The sequence below is a fragment of the Cyanistes caeruleus genome, chromosome 6 (assembly GCF_971803275.1).
Source record: "Cyanistes caeruleus chromosome 6, bCyaCae1.hap1.1, whole genome shotgun sequence".
In the NCBI taxonomy this organism is placed as follows: Eukaryota; Metazoa; Chordata; class Aves; order Passeriformes; family Paridae; genus Cyanistes; species Cyanistes caeruleus.
In genome coordinates, this window is record NC_141706.1 from 33,194,821 (window position 1) to 33,211,012 (window position 16,192).

At 38.1% G+C, this 16,192-nt stretch overlaps 1 protein-coding gene across 50 annotated transcripts in view; it reads left to right on the forward strand.

The window, feature by feature from the left end:
* The window catches only part of NUMB (NUMB endocytic adaptor protein), a 119,640-nt gene that overhangs the window by 62,640 nt on the left and 40,808 nt on the right, over positions 1 to 16,192 (forward strand). For 7 of the 50 annotated variants that reach the window (XM_023928226.2, XM_086891854.1, XM_086891857.1 and 4 more), the window contains exon 1: positions 11,576 to 11,772. The exons of 35 other annotated variants lie outside the window; for them this stretch is intronic. The gene's annotated coding sequence lies outside the window, so the exon portion shown is untranslated. Of the gene's footprint in view, positions 1 to 11,575; positions 11,813 to 16,192 lie in introns of those variants that run through there. 8 more of the 50 variants (XM_023928225.2, XM_023928228.2, XM_023928235.2 and 5 more) reach the window with 3 other exon arrangements.

Sequence of the window (16,192 nt, forward strand, 5' to 3'; positions counted from 1 at the left end):
TCTTGTTTTAGTGTTTAATTATAGAATTAGTGGCTGTATGTGAGTTCTGTGTGCTATAAATATGTCATCTTGAAGTCACTACCTCTGCTTCCCCAAGTTGTGGGAAGTGGTCAGGCAGTGTTGCCTGAAAGTTGACTAAAATTCTTTAACTGCAAGAATTTTGGATTCTTAAATGAAAGAATGCTTAGTACTTCTCTCCCTCCCTGCCCTTGCACCACAATTGCCATCTATGTAAATTTTGCAGTATATTTCAGGTTGGGAGTCAAGCTGCATCTTTTCAGGTTAATCAAGTTCCCTTCTACTTTCTAAATGGGAGCGATGGTTCTCTGCTTTCATTCCCATGTACATGCATTAGTGTGTGCTTGACGTGGTAGAAATAAGTAAGCTTGTTTAAGAAAAATGGACAGAAATTCAGAAGCTAACCACTATCAAACAACCATGGTATGTATAACCAAATGGGAGGGGAGAATTATATTTTCTGGCATTTAAAAAAAAAGAAAAAAAAAGCATTTCTTAGTATTTGTAGACTTCCTTTCCAGAGATACTTATTCTGGATATTTGCTCTAGTCTTTACTGACTAGGTAAACCATGTTGACTGAATGTATTGTGGGAGTTCAAGAGGGGTGAAAACCACCAGTGACTTCTGTAATTCAAGGCTGAAGGGAGGAAGTCTGGGAATGTCTTCCTGGCTGCCTCTATCTCTCTACTGCCTTTTGGCTTCTTTCCTTCTCAGAACAGGTGAATTTTTCCAGCTCTAATCTTGTAAAATGCATATATTGGGACTTAGCTGTGTAATTGTAGGCCTCTATGCTTCCATTAAGTATTAAGCTCCTTTGGAATAGGCTGAAACTTCCTGCTGTCTAGGCTTGTAACTGTCTTATTAGTACACCTTGGGATCCTGTCTGCACAGTTATTTTTATAGGTGTGTGCTGAAGAACGAAGTAGCTCTGTCAGTCATAAAGACAAACTTGAATGATTGAGAGGAGGATTCACGAATAACACTAAATTCAGTTTATAGAACTAAACATACTATGTATGCTGTGCATACCCAAATGTTTCACTTTGGACCTTGCCCTGCTTCTTCTCAGTTGTTTTTTTACAAACTTTCTTATGTTATCAGTGAACACAGCTGGAGCTGGCAAAACCTTGCATAAGCCTTGAAGATGCAGAGGAAATGAGGTCCATCCCACTGATGCAATTGCTCAGGCTTCACAGAAAAGGCAGAGTGTTGCTGAAAGTTTCACTGAAGTTGTACCCAAGTGGAGGACTGTTGCCTCTTAAAACTCATTGGTTTTCATTCTTTGTCACAAAAGGATGGACTTCATGAGCACATTAACTGCAGGGATAAAAAAAAAAAAGGGGGGGGTTCAGTAGATTATATTTTTAATTTTATGTGGATGTGTCAGTTGCTGCTCTGGTATAATGTAATAAGTGACAGTCACAGTAAGCTAGATTCTATAGCAGGAGATAGCTGTTGCTTCTGATTGAGTTGTCCTAAGGTATTATGACTAGTAGTTTGTTAAAAATGTTTGTTCTCCATCAGAACTGATGCAGTCACTACCAGAAGCTGTGCAAAACAAGGCAGCTGAAGGTGGCTTTGGTTTGCGTACACCTCAGTGTTTCCCGGATCCGAGTTAGGTACCCCAGCTGTAGCATTGAGGCCATGTGCAGTTGGTTTAGGTTCCCCAAAGTATTTCAGTGTACCTGACCCATGATGAAGGCTTTCCAGGCTCTTCCTGTTGCATGTGGATCAGGATGCCTAATGTGAGGGGGCGAGGGTGGTGAAGAGAATTTGCAGGGTGTGTCTCAGGGCAGCCTATCCAGAGAAGCCTGTGTCACAGCTGCATTCTTGCCTTACATTCTCTCTCCTACAAAACTTCACCTTTTCATGCTCTGAGTTTTGGGGAACTGTACCGTCATGATTTGTCTGTAGTGTAACTGACCAAGTCTGTATGGGTAGTAATCTTTGGAGTCCTTAAAACAACAGAATGGGGTTTTTTGGTTTTTTGGTTTTTTTTTTTTTTTTCAAATGGTAAGTAGAGTGCTGTGGAAACCAGTGGTTTAATACTATAGGTAAAAGTGAATGTTTTTTAGTTATCAAATCCTGGGTGGATTGGATTCAAGTTATTAAAGAAGGTAGTTGTTAGCACTTGTTTGAATTATGTATAGAAGTGTGCTTTGTCAGTTCTCCTTTCTTTGACTGGCAGTGTAATATGTTTATTTCCTGAACTAAGCTTGTGAATTTCCCCATCATTTCTTAAAAACTGAATACCACATCTTTTTGTCTTAAGATTTTGTGAGCCTTAAACTTTGAGAGATTCTATGGAAGATTATAAATCAATTGCAGGGCATCCTCAAAAAGTTTATTCCTTTTTAAAATGTGTATCCTAATATAGCTGAGAACATTGTGTAGAAGTGCTTTTCATGTTCTCAGAACTCATCTCAAGCTAAACCTTTAACTTTAGTGAGATCATTAAAAAGTCCCTCTAATTGTTTGCATAGGGAGAATCTTTAACCACTTAAAGTAGATTCAGAAAAGGTTACTAGTTACTGATATGTTGAAAGTTTGAACCTTTGAAATGTAATATCATGTAAATGTAAATAAACACTGGGTGTTCTTACAGTGTATTTAGTAGATAAATTTAAATGTTTCTCTAGTTTGAAGACTTGAGTCTTGCCTTGGATTTGGTTTTAAACATCAGTTTCATTAAGCTGATGCTATTAATATTCAGACTTCTATTCAAAACCTATTTATTCTGTGAAGACAGTCAATAATTAGTCACTATAAAAGCTAGATAAGATGTCACTTAGCAGTAGCTGTGCCAGTGATGAGATAATTTCTTTTTATTCATGTTTTAGTTGTTATTTCCTTATTTTTTTTCTTCTCAGACCTGGGATATAATGCTTAGTCAGTAATACTGACACACATTGCCTGCTGTCATAATCTCTGGGTGACTGTATCTATGAAAAGCACATTGTTTCTTTTCTATCCCATTCCCAAAATAAATGTATAAAGGAGAATCACAGTTAGAGGTCTAGGTTATGATTTTGTACCAGAGTGAACATAGATTTATTTCACACAATGGTCATCAGCCTGTAAAACTTAAGTTTTACATGGGTGTTCAGTCATCCCATTTGCTGATGTGTTGCAATTCCCTTGGTCCCTTCTGGAGTCTCCCTTCAAGCACAACAGGAAGCTCTCTGCTGAGAGCTTCACATGTTGTAGCTGTTTTCATTTTACTGACGTAGTAATTTTTATGTGTAACATAATGCTGTTATCCAGCAGGAAATACAGTCTCCTACTGTGAATCTCAAGACTATCAAATATTTTAGGAATGCTTTCTAACCTTCTTTCCAGTATCAGGGAAATGAGTATGTCAAATAGTCCTGTTCTGCACTACCCACACCCCTCTACCCTTTTAGGAAAAAAAAATTTACAAGTTTGTTTTAGGTGTCTTCACTCTTGTGAAATGTAAGACAATTTTAAAAATTCTATTCAGATATTAATTATTTTGTAAGTCCAGGCTACTAGAAGAGGAATGTAGCAGTAACAAAATTTTAAAAATGCATTTTAGTAGAAAAGACACCAATAGAGAATATTTTGAAAAGTAAAAATGTTCTTAGTAGAACAACACCCTCCCCTCCCCATCAAACAAACAAACAACAAAAAAGGGGAGTAAGACAATTTAACTGCAAAAACTGGAGGAGACCACATATATGTTCAGCTATGGCAAACTTTAGGTGTGTTCTGTGAAGTTAGCTTATGGTCAGCCACATCTTTTGGGATTTATGTCTTGCTAGTTAATCTGGTTTTCACACAAATTTTACTTGTTTTATGTAGAAAACATAAATTCAATAACAGGATTGTTATTCATTGGTGTGAATTATACAAGGGGGATTTTTCCGTGGCCCAAACTTCTGATTTCTTTCCCAGCCTTATTTCCCGGTTGCTCTGTTTCTGTGAGAGTTCAGAACATGCAGGCTGTATGCTTGAAAGTCAGCCATTTCCTTAATCTTCTCTTCTTCCTTAGTTTTGTGTTGCTGGAACTCTGCTTGGTGTGTAATTAGTATTTGTGTCTCCCACAAATGGCTCCAATCTTCTCCTGTATCTCCAGCACTGGATATTTATAGCAAGCCCGCCTAAGTGCATTATTCCAGCGGTGAGAAAGTGACTCAGTGCACATTCTGATTCCTCCTTCGCCCATGTCTGTGACCAACTGCAGAGTTTTGGCATGCATTGCATTCCTGGGTGTGGTTGTAGGACAATCCAAGATAACCTCGGTTATCTTGGCTTTGTTACAGCTGCCTGTTGCATTTCAGAAGTTCATGTTAAAGGCTATGAAAAGCATTTAATTCCAGACTCTGAAGTTACTCTGTCACCTTCATCTTTAGTTCTTCTTTTTTTGTAAGAATTCAGGGAGGGAGAAGTTTCAAAGAAGTTTGAAACTTGATATTTCAAAATATTTGGAATAAAAATTTATGTAGTTGCGATTGCTTGTCAGCTTTAGACAAGCAATCGCAACTAGGGTTTAGAATCCAGGACACACTGAATTTCATCCTGTTCTTTCTGCTGTAGTTTCAGAGTTCAGGAAGTTTCATCTTGTACCACCAGTAAGTCTACTTCCAGTCAGAATGACTGTAATGTTTAATCGTAAGAAACTTCTAAAATTCTAAAGTTGATGGACCAAGAAAGGATTCAGCCTTGAGTTAAACTTGAGAACAGAAGGACCAAGTACAGGAAAGAAACTGAACGTGGAAAAACTCACTGTAGCTGTCAGACATGATGCGTGGACTGCAACCCTTTCTGGTGATAAGGAACCTCCAATAGGCCATGTGAATATGAGTGTCCTGGAAACTGTTGTCACTTCATGGTGTTGTCATCACTCCGACTCAGACTTGGAAGGGCTGAGGAAGTTCTGTCAGTTTATGTAGTCAGACACTGTGTACTTCATAAAGAGGTTTCTATATAATCCCTGTGTAAACAGTGTTGGTGGTCAGCTTCACTGGATGTATTTCACAATAGAGAGAGGTGCAAAAGGAGAACATGATTTTGCCCCTTCCTTTGTATTTTCTGACAGTAAGGAAATTATGCAAGAACTCTGAATTCATTAAATACTTAATTTATCCTTAATTAAAAAGGAGTGACTTAAGTAAGGCTGCCTTTGAAAATAGTTATTACATTTGCAAATTGATAGATTTCATTGAAGAAGCCTTATTTATGTAAAATACTGAGATAAATAACTGAAGAACATGTTATTGCATTGATGATTGATCTTTTTAGGTGATATTTGTGAGTTCATCAACTTTGCCTGACCACTGCAAAATACCAATTTGGCATTACTCTTAAATCTGGTTAGTGTGAAATTTGAGAAAAAGTGGTTTGTGGCTTGTAACAGCACTTTTTGAGGTATGTAACTCAAATGCCCATAGACATTTGCATAATTTTACTGTCGTGAGACTAAATTGCTCAGATGGCTACTTGGCTCTTTCTGCTTCTACTTTATAGAAGTTCTGTGATGTAGGAATCCAGCTTCTCAAGTCTCAGTGCTGGCAAAGCTGTGTATTTATGCTTGTAGGAAGGCTTTATATAAAAGCTTTCAGCATCTCTTACCTACAGTGGTTAGACTGCTATGATGTTGGAAAAAAAGCTCTTACAGAGATGAGTTTTTTAGTTCTTGTCTGAGAACTCTTTCCTTTTCCAGAAAGTGACACCGCTGGAGGAGATCACTGCCCTTAGACGTGTGTTTGTTTGGTGCAGTGTGTGCAGCTTCAGAGAGCTGCAGGTAAGATGCTGTTGTGCATCTCAGGAGGTGGAGTTTGCAGTGCAAACCATAAGCAGAGTAGAAGGGTGGCTCTGTAACATATATAATTGCAGTGCACCTGACAGACAGTCAGCCTTTGGAATGAAATCTGACCTTGGAGAAGTAATGTGAGGTACAAGCAAGTGCTCGATAAAGCGAGTAGGGAGACTTTAGCCATTCTGCTGTAGACAACCTTTGGTTTGTTTGAGTTTTGTTGATATATTTTTGCAAGACACCAATTGTCATCAGTTACCCAGGGGTGAGGATTTCTAAAGCTGCTGGAAGAATGGTGCTGTTTGAGTGGCCTTTCCAAGTTCTGCCATGTGCTCTGACATTTTCTTGCCAAGTGAAATGCGTGCTTTTGGTAATCTCAAAGGAACATAAGGTGATGCTTGGTCCTCCAGGGGTTGTGGTCAAGATCTCCTCTTCCAGAACTTGCCAGCAAGAAGGGATTATCACAAGATATTCTAAATTGAAAAGAATTCACAAGGATCATCAAGACTCGCTCTTAAGTGAATGGTGTTACCTATATTGTCAATGTTCTATATGCTACGTATTGTATAAGAGAAAAATGCACATTCTGTAAGATTTACTTCTTTAAAATTTTCTGGACTTGGAAATAGACAGGGCATACTGTTAAGAAAGGTGACGTTGAATGGAGTAGTTGTGCTAAAGTCACCTGCCAGAATAATGAAGGTGCTGTTCAAATTAGTGGATTCTGTGACTAGCTGCTGGTGAAGATAACACAGTCATAACTTTAATTTTTCTGTGAATCTGGCAGCAGAATATCCAGTGTCCTTTTCACTGAGTCCCTATCATGCCTGCCTTGCTGCTGTGTGCCAGCTGTTCCATTGCAGGCATTTTTAGGCTGCCTTCCTCCTCATCCTGTCTTCTGGTGCCCAGCTCAGTTGCCATCCCAGGAAGCAGCTGTCTTTTATGGAAGTAGGGTGATGTTCTCTATACCAAGATGGCAATGTAAGGCGCAGGATTTAATCAGTCTGCCTGCGCAGCAGCAGCAGCACAGTTTTGTACTTGCCCCAACTGTAGAGCTCATACTGCTTTTATGTCAAACTCACTCATACCAGAGTGAAATTTGTTGCTTGCCACTGTGGGCATCCATCAGCAGGCAATGCAGAATATGGCAGTGGTAGAATCAGAATTATTCAGGGGAAATTCATGTGAGTGATGCCTTGGTTACCTTCTGCCACTTGCTCTGTACTGTGTCTCGTTTTTGAGCTGTGCCCTGTGCTGCAGATGAGGATAGGCTACCTTATTTCAGGGTTATCCGGTGATATTTCTGTCTTTGCTGAGCTTGAAGCTTCATTGATTGCTCTGATGGACTTGAGAATGAAGACAAATTTTCCTCATTATTTCCTGTTTGACTTTTCTTGTTCTTTTGCCAAGCAGTTTAAAGTTGGGACGATGACAGGTGGTATATGATTCAAGAGGCTTTTGCAGCCTTGTGGTTTTCCAGCATGTGTTACTTAATGGGCAGTGGACTTCCTGGGACTCTCTCTTTCTCCTACCAGAGTCTGTATGTTGCAGCAAATCATTGTACATGTTTTACTGTGGTGAACAACACTTGATTTAGAAAAGTGAAAGACATCTGTGGGTTTCACAGTTCCAGCCTAGCTGAGGTCATTCAGTCAGACTGGTGTGTTCGTGAGGACTGTTTGGCATCACTGGAGCTGCTGAATTGCCACTGTTGCCCTGCCTGTAGTCCTGTACTGACCTGACTTGTGGGCAGCCTGATCTTCTTGGAGAACATGACCTGCCACACAGCTGTGGAATTCATTTCACCTTCTGAAGGAGATGGAAGTGTGATCCCACATATGGTAGACAGCATCTTGCTTTGCTTAAGATCATGGTGGGGGTGAGGAAGGTCATTTCTATACCAGTAACAAAACTAAATACTCTCTTGTTCAGGGTGACATTAATATTGAACTTTTTTCCTGGGTTTGAACAGAAACAACTTACAACTGTAACAAGATAGTCAAAAGCTTAATTTGTTTGAATAATGAGTATCTTGGTCTTTTTGTCCATGTCTCAGCTGGCTGCTTATTTTAAAGAGAGTTAATAGGTGCTCAATTGCAGTACATACAATATGTAATATTTCTGTAGTTCTTATCAGCCCTAGCTGACAAAATGTTTTACTGGTGGCTTGAGATGTTTCTGACTTAATTCAGCATATATTGCTTGTAATTATATCTTCATTTGAACCTTCTGAAATTAAAATATCTTTGCATGATCTTTTCATGCTCATAATATTTAATTGACCATTTATTTACACATTGGGGCTAAAATAAACATAATAGTTTAGAACTGGCTGGGTGGGAGAACTGCTAGTGAGGAATGATAAGACAGTTTTGTGAATATTTATGGGATTTTGGTGTTCACGGAAGAGGGTGATAGTCTTAGCTCCTTGTATAGATAAACTGGGACCCTGAAAGGCAGCATTGGCATTTTGAGCTGCATATCTTAACTTTGTCTTTTAATGTATGATTGGTTAACTTTTAAAGCATTGAGTATGGGAACAATTTTTTGTCTGTAGAATCTGGAAATTTTCAGTGGAGGTATTTCATTATTACATGAAGGTTATTTTAAACTGTTTGTGTTAGAATGCACATTCTGGCCTTTTCTTAATAATCATTTTGAGATGTGAGTACAGCTTGTGAAGAAAGCACACATACAAAGGCACATTCTTGGCTTTTAATGCATGTTTGTTTTTTGTAGCAGAAATTCTATGCTGATCTTGAAAGAGAGAATAAAATCTGTATGCTAACAGAATTAATATGGGGAAGAGAAAGCTAATAGAAAGTTGAATTAAGATCCCAATATTTTACCACCAGGAAGTCTGAATCCATTATATTCTAAGATTTGACCTTCTGAATTACCACAGACTTAATTTTGACTAGAAGGTAAAATGCTGATGTGAGTTCTTGCAGTTCATTTAGTAGGTAAAGCAGTTTTACAAGTTTGGAGCAGTCTGTCTCAGGTAGTGACATGAAATTCACATACATACCCCCACTCCTCCCACCCCACCCCAGTGTTATATTAGATGAACTGCTTTAAATATTGTTTAATGGCTGGAATTAAAATCCTGTTGTGGTCTTGGAAAGACCAAATATTTTGACTAGATTGTTAGAGAAATGAACATATTGCTTCCATTTCTTAATTATAGCTTTCATTAGAAAAATTTTCATTATCATGAAGGAATTTTATAATTATTAATTTGATTTTAGGTGAAAATGGTAGAAACCATCTCTTTGGATGTATACAGAGTTATTTATTTAAAGAAATACGTTTTCATTGTTAAGTATACTTAAGGTGAATTTGTGTAACTGAACTGTCTTTTCACTGTCTTTAATGGGAGTAGAAAAAAAATCCTCAGAAACATTCTGGAGAGGAGCCCTGGGATTTATTGATTTCTGTGATAATTTATGTGGTAATTCTTGCTGAGCATGTAGTTGTGGATTCATAATAGATTATTGCTGGTCAAAAATAAGGTTACTAATTTTAATGACCATCATGAAATCTGGTAACTTCTGTGGAAGGAAATGTCTGAGAGATTATTATCATTGTCTTTTTAAACAATGTGCCTGTGAGATTTTATAGCAATAGCAGTTGAATTCCTATCCACAGCCTCCATAAAGACTAACATTACTATCCTTACAAGCAAAAGGCTTTAAATGCCAAGTGATAGGAAGAGGGAGTGGGGGAGGGAAGTATGCATCTGTTTGTAAGAGCAGAAATGAAAAACTTTACTTGGAGTTATTCCAAAAAACCTCAAACCTGAAGTGCAGACTGATCAATGTATCCTTTTATCACTTAATTCCATAAAGATCACACACCTTCCCTCCTCTCCCCTCTTACCCCAAATGAATATGTGCAAACATTGAAGTGAGTAAGGTGAAAGGTTTTGGTGTAGGTCTGAGAGGCTTCAGGTCTGTCACCATGAATAAAGAAAAATTCAGCCTTGACCAGAGTTGTGGCAAATTGGTATAATGGCGTAATAATTCCGCACTGTGGGGTTCTTTAAGGAAACACTTGAAATTATCTAAAAAAAACGTTGTCTTGTGAGGTACAGGGAGAAAATTACCTAAGTTCCCAGAAACCTTTTATAGGCCATATTGGACTTCACTTTATCACTTTACCACTTCTGCTTCATTTCAGGCCATAGATTTTTTTTTAAATTTTTTATTTTTAATATCCATGGAGTCATGGTTACAGCTTTGAGAGCAGGATTTTTAAGAAAAGTACTACAGCAGAATCTGAGGAGGGGAAGAAAATGTAAGTCAGCAAGTGAACGTATTGCTACTGTCATATGAACATTGTTCTGGTAACTGATTCTAATACACTTGGATTTGGGGAATGTTTTTTCCCTAAAATTACACACATCAGGATTTTATGAAGGTAAATGTTTATAAAAGATATTTCTTTAGTTATGTTGCTATATATAATTCTCAAAATCACTGAAGTCATGCTTAGATCTTAAAGCTTTTCAGTAAGGATGGGAAACATTAGGCATGAAGTGAGGTTTTACATGCTGTGTCATCATAAGGAATGCTGGTTGTCTATATACAAAATGGTACCAGAAAGCTGGAATTGTGTGCTGGAATTCTCTGTTTAGACATCTCTCACAGGGAGTATGGTGACAGATTCCTTAAATGTTTTGTGAGTTCTCTGGGTGATGAAACACGTGGCTCATATTAGAGCCTCTAGAGAGGATGCAAAGTATTTTTAAAGGTATTTAACTGGTGAGGGAGTTCAGAAGGCATTGCATTCTGTGTGCTTAAAAGAATTTGTAGCTTGTATCTGACTTTGTTAAGCTAGCTTCTGATTTGATTACATTTGTGTAAAGCAAATGGATTTGGGAAATAATTCTGTTAGCTCCTTGTAGTGTTATGTAAAGAGTTATTATGAGAAAAGTGTTATGGAACAAATCAAAACTTGCACTGGACAGATGTACAAATGTATAAATTAATTCCTACTATAATAAATAAGATTAGTGAAGAGAGAAATTTATGTTCTTAGAATTCAACCACAATTGCAATGGTGGACACCAGAGTAGTTCCTAAAAACATTCTGCCTATCTTTTATGTGAAAGTGTACTTTTTCTGTTGTTAAGCTTAATAAGGGATGATCAAATGATTTTCTGATATTCTGACAGTCAGGAAAAATTATTGTATCTTTCCTCTGGGCTCATTTTTATTATTAAAACCTGCCACTTTTTCACAAAAAAGCTTCGTACAAGGCTTCACAATTTCACTTTGAGTTCTAAATTAATATTAAAAAATGCCTTTTGTGTCACTCGCCCTCATCCTTCTTTGCATTGGCTGCAGTCAAAAGTGTGGTTGATTTAGCGTGAACAAGCTGAAGAAAACCCAGAGATAAGAGGGCCTTAATTATGTTTAGCTGTGGAGGATGGGAGCGATTGAAGTGTCTTGAACTGCCATGTAACAGCTGCCAGGCAGTGACTGAGTGGAGTGCTTGGGCCAGTGCAGTAATGGTGTAACAAGGAGTCATCTGTCATCCTGTGAATGACACACTTCGTGGCAGTTTAAGCTAATTTTCATTTCATAATTGAGATTGACTAGTGCACCCGTGGCTTGTTGCCACAATAATTCACGTTTTGTGAACTATCTGGAGTATACAAATTCATCTCATTTAAATGTCTCGAGCTATAGAAACTTGTGAGCGTTTGGGAAAGGGAGATCCTTCCACTTGGAGTGAGCCAGCTCCGGGTGGTGCTGCGGCAGGTGGGTGTGAGCAGCTCTGCTGTGCTGCTGTGACAGCTGCAACACGGAGGTGTGGCCAGCTGGGCTGGCCCTGAAGGGACACCAGCTTGGGAGTTGTGTTGCTTCACAACAAAGGCTCCATAGCACAATCGTTCTCTCTGATACAGTGCTGATTCCTTGGAAGAATAGAAGATTAAGACATGAAGACTTCCCAGCTGGTCAAATTGGATCGGGTGATTTCCTAAATGCATAGCTGCACCTTCTTCGCTATAGGTTCCAATAACTTTTGGAAGTTTTGATCAAATAATTAATCTGGGTGGTTTGGGGATTTTTATTTTTTTTGAAGTTCCATTTTATTTTTAGTTTTTAAACTTTCCCAGAGCTAGGAATTGTCCTGCTTGATTTTGTGTCTTGAAGAGAAATACTCTTATTGAAATCTGCTGGAGAATTCTATTGCTTTTTCACCATTCCTGCAACATAAGAATTGGAAAATCATAGTTCCTTTTTTATTTTCTAACACTGTGATACTGTAATTTTTGTAGCTTTCCCCACTAGAAAATTCGTTTTCTCTGGTGAAAACCTTTGATGTATCTAATCTGTGCTTGAGCTGACGGTGTTAAGTAGTCTGTGCTTTCCTTCTTATCCTTGCTTTTTTTCTGCACCTTCCAGTTGCATTTCAGGGAGCGTATATTAACTAAAAGAACTATATGGTACTGCAGTTGAGCGCAGTCTGGTCTTACGCTGAAGCATCTTGCTGGCTTGGCTCTGCTCCTTTCATAGTAATTCTTACTACTGTTTGCTTATTTGACAATTAAATTTTTAGAGGACTAAACATGAGTTATGACCTTTCCTAGACTGTAGTAATAGCTGAATTCATATTCATTGCTATTTATAATTACGCTGGCTTTTTTTAGCCTTCTTCCATGTGCTTTTCTCTGCTGTTTTTATCACAGATTAATTTCTTGAGATCATCTTGTCTCTCTAAAATCAGTTTAATCTACTCTGGAACATTTTGCATCACCTGTAAGCAGTTGCTGAACTATTTTGTTTTGAGAGCATATGAATGAATGAATGAAACATTGCTGGTTGTGGTGGAGAGCCCTGTTTTCCTTCCTGTTTTGTATCTGAGCACACTACTACTCATGTGGATTTACCTAGTTTCTCTGTACCTGAATCCTACTTGCTGATAGACTCAGCAGCACAGCTATTCATTCCCCCTGAAGGCATCTTATAAAGCTGATACAAATTTATGGTTTGTTGTTCCAAATGCTTCCGGAACGTGGGCCACATGGACTGCTGGGCTGGACCATGCTGTGGGCTGGTGTAGAGCAGTGTTGCAGGATCAGTGTCCAAAATGCCATGGCTTTCGCTTTTGTGAAACATGGTATATGAACCAAGGGTAAAGCTTCACTATGAATACAAGTCTATTTTTAGAAGTCTTGCTAAAATACATCCTCCTAGTAATCTGGTTTAGAGTGCAGTTGGTTCCTGAAATGTGTGCTCTAGATCTCTAGCTCATTTTGTCTGCCCTCTCTGCTCTCACCTAAGAGCTGGAACCAAAAATATGGTGTGTGCTCGTATGTTTCTGGACTCGCAGTAGTAGGGAGTGATCAGCTCAACAGCACAAAGCTATGATTGATTTATATTCCCCCCTGTCTGATACTAAGCAGCAGGTGTTTGGTCTTGTTTAGTCAACACTGATTATTTGCTTATAAAATACTCATAGGTCCTACAGAAGTAAGTCCAGTGTAAAAATCTAAGATTTGTGATTGATTTACCAGTAAAAGATGCTTATTTTACTTGTAAAAGACTCCTTTTTCAAAATTTTGAAAATGCATTTATTTTCATGGGATTGGATATACATAACTTCAAGCTGCAATTTGTGGAACTGAATGATTAAAGAACATACTTTTGGGCTGTTTTCAGCCCTTTTTGTACTTTCTTTTATATCTACTTTAATTTTGAAATTCGACGTGTATTTGTAAAGATACCTTTTAAACTGAGATGTTTATGTTTGAAAACTGTTGAGTTGTCTGATATTTAGCTGCCCTAAATGTAAATTATTAACTTGGAAATGGCATGGGTTCGTTAGTTAAAATTATTTACATGTGTGCAGATGAGCTGCAAAGCAGAATTACTTGAACAGCTTTCCACAAGGTGCATAGCTAGTGTTTCTTTACTAAACTTCTGCTTATTTTCTGTTATTACAGATAATACAATTCAACTCACTTTATATCACATCAAGTGTTTAGGAGACCTGTTTTCCACCAGTGACTGACAATCTGCAGGGTATTTTTAGATTGAGCCCACAAAACAAGGGGATTACTGCCTTATATCTCTGCTCTTAAACCTCTTAGCATATTGTTTAGGACCATAGTCAGAGTTTGCAGTTGCTGTGGTGTCTGATGAATTGGGCCATTTGATTTAGAATAGTTATTGATGGAGAAAATGAGGCTTGCTTTCTTTTATTTGCTGAATTTCACAGGTTTGTGAGAGGCAAATGATTTATCTTACATTTGCTGGAAGGGGCATTGCATATCTTTAAGAATAACTTCTGCATTACAATGATCAAACTTGTATTTTTGTGACAGTTTAAGAGTCTGAATGTTTATTTTGGTGCTACTTCTGTTACATAACATTGTGGAATACAGACTCCTGTGTTTAATTGCTGCAGTCTGGGGGTATTTATGTTTGAAAAGTGTATTTCACAAAATCCTAAGCTTTAGGACAGGGCCTCTGGTAGCTGAATGTTTTAGCAACATAATTTTTAACAGTGTGTTGGAGTACAGTTCATTATTTAATTTCCGGATATTTCATAAGCTGTTTGCAATTTTTCTTTAAGTCTGGCTTTTGCCAGTAAAATGTTGCTGTCATAACATTGTTTTTTCCCCTTCTTCCACCCTCATCTATGGTGCAGATAGAATTGTCCAGTGCTCTAGAAAAGTTGTGGAGTGCTCACATGATACCTTAGTTCAGGTATAAGACAGCAAGAAATCTGATGGATTTGAGGATGTCTTGTACTTCACACCATGTAATAACAATGCATCATGATTTCAAAGAATGCTGTCAGAGACATTATTGCACAGCTCTGATCTCTTCGGTCTTACATAAAGAGTTTAAGGTTGCCATTTCTGCTGCATTTTCAAAGTCTGATCTAAATATTACTTTCACTGCTGAAAGGTGAGTTTTCTACAGCTGGTATGCTTGCTTCAGTAGACTTCTAGTTATGTATCCAATAATTTATCTCCACCATGGAAAATCCCCCTAACTGGAATGCTAAATAATGATAACAACAACAACAACAAAATGTGTTTGCTGGCTGAACAACTGGAACAACTGAAGAAATGCTTCACCTTTATGCGTATTTTGATAGAATGCTTACTTGTAGTTTTGTATTATTAGATGTTAATTGGGTAATGAAAGGGTGAATGGGTTGGAAGGCCATGTGGTGAATAATGTGGTTAGTCAGCCTGTATTGCGAAACAGGGCTGTTAACGTTTTAGTGAGCATGCTCATACGGTTACATGCCTTCATTTGCTTCAGTGTGACAGTGCTGGATTTAATTAGATTTTATGGGATCTAAACTTACAAAAAGGCTCAAAGTTCTGCATTCAGAATCTGACACATGGGGTGACCTTTTCTTCCTTAGAAGATAAGGGAACTCTGTGTGCTTGTGCTGGTGAATAATTGCAGAGAAGCTGTTGCAGGGCAATTGCAGCAAGTTTTGGCTAACCTTTACAGGAGGCTTGGAGAGATAGGACATTACATGTTTTTGTACTGTGTAAGTGGGAGAGGAGGGAAGAGTGTTTGCTTAGCAGCAATGCTTAATAAGGATTTTTCAGAGAAGTAAAACTCCATCCTGGCAGCTTCATAATAGACAAGTACAGACTATTTACCTTGGCAGCAATCAACTTGCCTTTCTAGCTTGCCTGTTTTTTTATAAATGAAATGGTCTTACATTGTAATCTTAAATTTAGGGACTCAAATTGTACATTAGAGAGCAAAGGAGATCTAAATGTTTTGAACTGCTTCTATTTGTGTTTGTACAGCAGGTAAGCCTGCCAAACCCAAACCTCATCCCAAGAGAATGACTTGAAACAAGCATGTTTCCTCACTGATGTCCATGTGTCCTGGTTATAGCCAAAATTTACAGTAATGTTGAAGTGGCAGCAGTGAACTGAATTTTATTGGAAAAAGCAATATGAAATATTCTTCTGGAATATGGAAGTGTAGGCTGTTCACATCTCCTGGTGCAGACCATGTGGATTTCATAGCATGATTCAGGTTTTCATAATACTCAAAAGATAGCTGTTAAGTATTAGTCTGTGGACAGGTATGACCAGGTTGTACTTGCACAAGAGCTTAGAGCCACTGAGCTTTCTAAGGATACAGATCTTCACAGCCATGTGGAGGAATGTCTCTGGAGTGTTTTCCTAGTAAGTCGGTTAGGTAAACACATTTTTTTCAACGAGATTAAGATTATTTGCATTTCCTCTTAGGTCTGAAATATCAGGTAGTTTTGGCAGGAAGAATGCATCCTGATTCAGAAAAGTTTGTTGTCAAGAGATGCAAGCAGAATGTATTAGAGATGGATGAGGTTTTTGCTCCGAGTTTCAGACTCTTTATGGCTTGGTCCTTCAGCAGTATTAGGTG